Source organism: Megascapheus bottae, chromosome 14 (assembly GCF_031878675.1).
Source record: "Megascapheus bottae isolate mThoBot1 chromosome 14, mThoBot2.hap1, whole genome shotgun sequence".
Lineage (NCBI taxonomy): Eukaryota > Metazoa > Chordata > Mammalia > Rodentia > Geomyidae > Megascapheus > Megascapheus bottae.
This window is the reverse complement of record NC_143522.1, coordinates 35,394,057-35,402,592: the sequence shown is the minus strand read 5'-3', so window position 1 is coordinate 35,402,592 and position 8,536 is coordinate 35,394,057.

Here is an 8,536-nt window from a genome sequence, read left to right as displayed (position 1 = left end):
TAAAATCCTGTCCCACATAAAGGATAATTAAAAACATCTAATATAAGGTTCATGAAGCTATTTCTGAAGGAATGTTTCATTATGTAAAGCGTAATATGTTTTCCAGAGAAATATCTTTGCTGTATTTAAAGTCCATTAAAATTATGACTTGTTAGGCATTCCAGTTAGATGACTCTTAACAAAAAGTCAATTGTAATTTTAAGAAGGATTAATATGCACTGAGAAATCAGAAGGCATTATGTTCATCAAAGATGAAGTGATTTAGAGGTATTACAGAGTGAGAAACTGAAAGATTAATCTCTTTAAAATACGGACTTTTCAACTCAACAATAAACAACAGACAGATTCTAGCTTTAGAACTAAAGAGTTAACTTTGTATAGTTATAAATATACACATCAGGGGGAAATGACCACCTCTTCCCATAGGCTTCTATATGGTTTCTTCAGGAACTCATCCTCTTCTTCCTCCTATCATTACCCACACACCCTGAAAAGCACACAATATGGGCATCTCTAAAATCAAAACTCCTCTGAGTGTCTGGATCACTGAGAACTGAAGACAAACACATATGTCTGTATTCAGCACCGTTCAAGAGAAATGTGCTAAGCCAGGCTCGGTGGCTCAGGCCAGTAATCCTAACTACTCAGGAGGCTGAGATCTGAGGATTGTTGTTCAGCCAGTCCAGGTACTAAAGACCATGACATTCTTCTCCAATTAACCACTAGAAAACCAGAAGTGATTCTGTGGCTCGAGGGGTAAGGCAATAGCCTTGAGCTGAAGTGCTCAGGGACAGTGCCCAGGCCAAGTTCAAACTGCATGACTAACAAAAGAATAAATAAATAAATAAGAAAAAGAAAATTACTCCTGCAGTAATATTCAATAGCAAAAATAATAGCTATGGAAGCTAGCTTTGATTTTTCATTGAATAACTTCATCTAACCCTCAGGCCATTGTTCCCTAGACCCCCAACGGAGAGGCTTACACCTGACCTCCATTTTTTTTTTTTGTAATATAGTGAGATCTCTCTTGTCTCTCTACCTAGATCTACCACAGCTGCATGACTGGATTCACTTTCAATAGGTCCCTCCATTCCTCCATCTACCTAAAGACTGGAAAGGTACCAACAACTCTGTCCATATGGACTTCTAATGCTGCAAAGGAGACCCCAGTCTGCTCATTGAATTATTTTTTTACTGTGAGGCTGCTGGAAAAAGCAAATAAAGCAGATACAATAAATTACTGTAAAATAGTAGATGCTTTGAACATTTATGATGAATTTTTGTCCTATAGAACATGTTTAACTAAATATATAAATCTACCTAAATATTCATTAAGGTCCTGAGACGTGTGTGTGTGTGTGTGTGTGTGTGTGTGTGTGTGTGTGTGTGTGTGTGTGTGTTATGATATAGTGTCCCCATTGCTACTCTTAAATCAAATAGACAAAATCCCAGGAATAGATTACATCCTAACTTCCAGCCTGCATTCAGTGATCCAACAGAGAGACCACCTTTGTCCACCCCCAAAAATTATTCCTATTCCTATCAGCCTGCCAAGTTAGTCTTTCCTCATTTGCTGAACTCCAGGAGTCATTCTAACATGAGGTTCTGGTCCAGTCTCTTAGCTATTACTTGGCTCTCTGATGAGTTGTTCAGCAGGATTCATTATTACTATGCTGGAAGATAGTGAAACGCCCCCTTTAGTAAAATACTAGAATCAGAAACCCCACTAATTTTGTTAATTAGCCAGGCCTATAAAATTGTGCTGAGATACATATCAGCTATGAAATTCCAAGCCCAGCTCATTGCAAAGAAACTTACCTTCAAAACAATATAAGGAGAGCCAGAGTCAGATGGCTCACACCTGTAATTATCTGTTCAGGAGGCTGAGATCTGAGAATCATGATTCAAAATGAGCCCAGACAGGGAAGTCCATAAGATTCTTATCTCCAATTAATCACACACACACACACACACACACACACACACACTAATCTGGAAGTGGAGCTGTGGCTTAAGGGGTAGAGCACTAGCTTTAACCCCCCCCCCAAAAAAATCTCATGGACATTACCAGGCTTCAAGTTCAAACTATAAACTCAGAAAAAAAAATCAATAAATAAAAAATACCCACAAAACTCCAGTTAGAAAGCATAATTTGCTTGAATAAAAAATGAATGTCACAAAATACAGTATTGTTATTGATTTTTTTAACTAATTAACTATAACATGTACCCATGAAAATGATTCTTAAAAGCATACTATTAAACTGCATTGTTCTGTTAAATAAGCATTTGTAGCCGTAGTATAAAATCAGTTAATGAAGCTTTAAAAAAATTGACCTGGGAATAGCATAGGAGAACAAAGAAAACAAACTGTTTTTCATCTATTTAATTCAGTGACTGAATCTTGATTACCAAGTCATAGTGAGAACACCATTTTCTTCAGATCTGATTAGCCTGGAGCTCATTTGGTGAAACATAAACTTTCTTATTGTTACTATAAAAGTTTTATGGGTCATCCAATAATAGAAACTCTACTCAATTCTAGTAAGAAGGATGACCTTGATTTTGAAATTAGAAAACAGAGATGTCATCTAGTTGTTTTTTGTTTTGTTTTGTTTTGTTTCGTTTTTTTGATGGATAGAAACATTTAGTGTACATTAGAAAAATATATATATATGTATATATATATATATAGCCAGCAGATAATTTGCATACTCATCCCCAAATCAATAGTATTCTTCAATCTTTTTTAAATAATTTTTTATTTCAGTGTATAGGGGGGTTGCAGTTATATTCCCAGGTAGAAGGTGCATTACTTCTCCGTTTCATTTTTTAAGGTAAAGCTATCATGTGTCTTCCTGGTATTCCAGATTTGTCTGCATCTTGTAGATCTTTGGTGAGAAGCCCGCATGTGGTTTATTCCATGGCTGTTTCTTAATTGTGTTACTGTTTGAGCTGCCCACCTCATCATTTCACTTCATCATAGACATTTCAAATCCTAAAGTCTTCCCGAGTCATATGCTAACTCTTAACTTCTCTGGTTCTCAAATTCTGACAGCATCCTACCATAGCCTTTCTAGGAGTCGAAGAAGATAGAAGGGAGGTTATGTTCACCAACAATATGTTTTATGTATTCATCAAATCTTGGACATAAAAGGAACTTTAAAAGTGATTTGATCCAACTATGTTACTAATATACATACATTTCAACTTATTCTGAGAATAATACAATAACAACAACAACCAAAAACATAAAAGAATTTTGATTCTGTATCTTGTAATGCAGCCTACTCTCCAAGAAAATAAAATAACTTATTTTTCTTCATCAGGATTTCAAATACTTTAATCTCATTTAAATTTAGACTTTTATCCATTATGCTAAACATGTCCAATTTATTCCATTTTTATAGGAAATGATTGCATCTGTTTTATCTAACTGTGCATCTCCTTCCATTTTGAAGCAGGATTTAGAATCTAAACTAAACCCAGGAGTATTTGCTTTCTGGAACGACCATATGTAAGGGAGCCTTGAGCCAGATCCTGTAAGGAGAAACTAAGCATCTAATCCTAGGACAACCAACATAATATCAACTTGAGATGGAAGAAGAAAAATCATTAACAAGAATCAGAGCCTCAATTCATGGCCTGACAGATAGATACCCTGAAAGTGCACCATGAAAGTGCAGGTGATTCATCTTGAACAACTTGCCCTTCTTCTGGTACATAAAGAAGCATGTGAATCCTAAAAGCTACACATAAACACAGAGGGGCATACATCCAAATCTCCTTATAAAGACTAAGGATTTCGTTCACCACTATAGTCTAATATCCTATGCAAACTGTCGAATATGTATTATTACCATTGCTGAGATTATGATAGGTGATAAATCATGTTCATATATGAGTAATAAAAGAAAACGTTTAAGGGATGAAACTTAAGTCACAGTTTACTTCTTTTTTGCAGCTTACTTTTTTAATAATGTAAAAAATCAAAAAGCCTTATATCAAATGAAAATTTAAAGCAAAGGTAAACTAGAGTGCCTAGAAAACTATTTCTGCATCATCGAACTAGGCTATAGCAACTTAATTTGTAATAACTGCAAAGTAAAAATCATTCACAATGTCAAAACAGTGAATGAATTAGAAGGAAAAAAAACTTGTGGTTTAAATATACAATCTAATACTGTTTCACTAATAGAAATAAGTAGTTTATTGCTAATTCACAAAAGAAGATTGAATCACAAAAATATTACAGTTGACAAAAGATATATAGGTATGCATGCTATAGGATAGAAATTACATGGAATTCCTAAAAAGTCTCATCTAATCTATAATGACAAGATGAGGAGTTACCTATGATCAAGAATAGGGAGGGGTGGCCGGGAGTTTGGCCTAGTGGTTAAAGTGTTTGCCTAGCATGCACGAAGACCCGGGTTCAATTCCTTGGTACCACATATATAGAAAAAGCCAGAAGTGGTGCTGAGGCTCAAGTGGTAGAGCTCTAGCTTTGAGAAAGTCCAAGGACAGTGCTCAGGCCCTGAGCTCAAGCCCAGGACTGGCAAAAAAAAAAAAAAGAAAGAAAAAGAAAAAAAAAAGAATAGGGAGGTAAAATAACATCATAGGGATATCTTTTAAGGTGATAAAATGTCTTGTATATTGATTATGATTGGAGTTATGTTTGTCAAAACTCATTGAAGCATATAATTAAAAGAGGTACATCAAACTTATATTGATATTTTAAAAGAAAACAATTAAGGAAACTTCAATAAAGTTTATTTTTATTATGTTGATTATAAAATCATTTATTGGCAGAACATTATATACAGTTAAAAATACAAATAGTTCTGTTTTCCCTTATTTATTTAAAATGCTAAAAACAGTGGTTACATAAATCAGGCAAAAAGTACATTTCTTTTGAGAACAATGTTACTCCTCTTGCCCACTCCCAGTTTTTCTCTCCCATCCCCCCCACAGGTTGTATACTTCATTTTCAACAGTGTCTGGTGAGTATCACTACTACTACGTTTGTTCACCCTCTGTCCCTCCATTTCTGTGCTTCCCCTTATGCTCCCAAACACAATATATAAAAACAAGACAAAAAGAATACCAAAAGAGCAGCCTAGAATTCATTTCAATAAGTATTATTTGTTATGACCAGATTTACAAAGGCTTTATGCTTTACTGTTCCTCTCTCAAGAGTGTCCTCCTTTGATCTCACTGTATGCAAATATCTAGAGACACATAATTTATTATGCACAAGTATATCTAGCTTCTGCACAGGAGAGGAAACATACACCTTTTCTCTTGAGCTTGGCTTACCTTAGTTAACATGATTTTTATAGATCCATCAACTTCCCTCCAAATGACATACTCTTTCTAAGGACTGTAAAATTCCATTGTGTATAAGTATCACATGTTCTGAATCCACTCATCTATTATAAGGCATCTTAGCCGTTTCCACAGTTTGGTTATTGTGAATAGGGCAGCATCTTTATGGTGTCTGAGCTTGTGATGTTCTGCAAAGATGCCTAGGAGTGGTAAACCTGGGTCATAGAAAATTTCTGTGTTTAGTTTTTTGTGGAATCTCCAGATTACTATCCAGAGTAGTTGTAATGGTTTTCATTCCCACCAACAGTGTATTAGTGTTCATTTTCCCCCGCATTCTTGCCAGTATTTGTTGCTGTTTGAATTCAAGATGTTGGTCAATGTAACTGGGATGAAATGGAATCTCAGAGTTGTTTTGATTTGTATTTCCATATGGCCAGAGAGCTAAGGAGAGACTTCTCAGAAGAAGAGATAAGAATCACAGAGAAACATATGAAATGCTCACCATTCCTGGCCATAAAGGAAATGCAAATAGTTCTTTTGTTAATTCTTTTGATAAAGCTTATTGAATGCAATAGACTTCATCCACAATCCCACCCCACCTCCCATTAAACAACAACAAAAAAAGGAAAGATGTGCTTTTTCTTGCCTCAAAAGACTTCACAGGACTGCTCAGAAACCCTAATAACTGCTGTTTTAGAGTGGAAAGAGACTGAATTATCTGACTCATACTGACTGAATTTCTGTGCTTAAGAAATCTGAAGACAGAAACTAGCTGAAGACAGTGCAAAGGTGAGGTAGCAATTTGGTGATTGTTCTGCCTTCCTGCAATGCACTGGGACAAAAGATTCTGGAGAATTTTCGGGTGTGTGCAGAATATCCTTATGGGAAAGAGACATTTGACCATTGGATCCATCAATCAAACACGCCTAGGAAGGTACCTAGTCAAGTGCTCCCCACAGACTACCCATCACAGCAGGAACCAGCTCCAAGAAGAGATGCTTCCGCCCATATTCCTACTGGGTGCCCTGGTCCAATTAATAAACCAAAGAGTGAGCAGTGTTGAGGAAGGTGCCAGTCTGAGCGACCCCTCTCTCACAGCCAGCATGCTTGTTCCTTGGGCAACAGTAGGCCCATTCAGTATAATTAGCTACCAACCCCCTTGGCCTGGGTCAGCCCCCTGGGGCTGAGCTATCACCATGCAGGCCAGCAAGGTTCCTCTACACCTTATTGGCCCAAGAGGTCACCTGAGGTGATTAGGCTATGACCATATATGGTAGCAGGGCCCTTCAGTTCCCTACAGGTTATATAGGTGACTCAGAACAACAGCTAGCCGGTGCTGCTTCTCCTGTGTGAGAAGGGGTCTGTCGGACCCTTTCCCAGCATTAAACTTCTTCCTTTGTTCCCTGTACCTGGATATCTCTGCGGTTTTTTGGCAAAGTCTCCATATTATCTAACAATGTGCTAAAGAACGCATGTCAATATCAAGTTGCAAGCAGAGAACAGGAAAGGTTCTCATCAGAAAGCACCTAGATATAAAGGATTAGCTACCTAAGGTAAGGTACAGTAGAGGCACATCTTCCTTGTCAAGGCAGCTGACACTAAGATGTCTTCAGAGGTTAGATGCTCTCTAAAGAACCCACAAATGGGTTTCACAGCAAAGAATCATGGTCAACCATCACCAAGCTCAATACCAGTAAAGACAAAACATGCCTGCTCTCTGATTTCCTCCCTACACTCTCCTTCAGTGCCTACTAGCAATGGAGTCAGAAGGCTAAGTTAGTTGGCAAGAAGAGGAGAGCAATCACACAGTATGGGAAGGAAGAAGCAACTGTGAAGAGAGTTACAGGCAGCCATCCTGTAAGTTCAAGTTCAAGGGCCTGAAGGTTTCACTTGAAATCCAAAGTACAATGGTGGCTTATGTCTGTCATTCTAGCTACTTAGGAGGCTGAGATCTGAAGATCAAGGTTCAAATCCAGCTAAGACTGAAAAGTGCATGAGATTCTTAACTCCAATCAACCAGGAAAAAAACAAAACTAAACTAAACTAAACTAAAAGCAGAGGTGTGGGCTCAAGTGGTAGAATTCTTGAGCAAACTAATCAAGAAAGAACCGGAACCTTGAGTAACAACTCAAAAATATCATCATCATCATCATCATCATCATCATCATCATCATCATCATCATCATCTATTCCTAGGTTATGGAAAGTACTGAGAATCATTCTTCATCCTACCCTTGCTTAGATCTGGTTCTCCGGAAAAAGGTTTATTCTCAGATAGCCTTTTCTCTCATGGCTGTACCTATACCCTGTGAAAAAATGCTTTCAAGTTCAAAGTCCAAAGGCAAAGAAAACTTGTTTTTATGATAACATCTTTTCAGTCTCAGTATTTAGTACTTGTGGACAAAGGGTTAACAAAACTATTCTCTTGCTTCATGAAAAATCTAACCTTTGATCAACTGAGGTCTGCTCTTTGAGCCATCTGATAAGAATCAAGGGTCAATTATATTGTCAGACATCATGGCTTACAATGAAAATTACCCTGGATTCGTTAATGGCATATAGACTTGAAGGAGCTATAAATACAAATTTACTAAACATCAGATAAAGCTGCCATGCTCTGGGATTCCTGGAGTTACTCTTATAAATGGTGTTTCTCTCAAAGGTCCTTGAAGCTCGGCCTGTGAATTTGTTGGGAAAAAAATCAATTCCTATGAAGTATGATTCATCTAGTCATGTGTGCAATGAGTATCATTGTATTATGTGATTTTTTTTCTTTTTAATTAACAAAAATATATATTTATGGGCTACATTGTGAAAATTCATCTCCTGTGTGTAGCATGTAATTATTAAGTCAGGATAATGAACATATCCCATCTCCTTATTTATAGGTGCTTGGAGTCTTCCTATCCTGTCTTCTAGTTTTGCATAAAATATGTAATAAGTTGTTATAAAGTATAGTCCTGCTACTGTGTTGTGGAACATTAGAACTTATTCTCTCTAACTGCATTTTGGTATCTATCATCCAAATTCCCTCCATTTCCCTTTCCCCTTTCCCCTTTCTCTTCTCAGAAGATCTCTTTGAAATCAAATATTCTAGCTTCTACACATGTGATATACATGTTCTCTTGCAAATAAGCTTTACCCCATACTATTTCTATATAGAACTCTTAGAAAGACTAGTCGAAGCCACTCCACCAGTAAGCTGATTC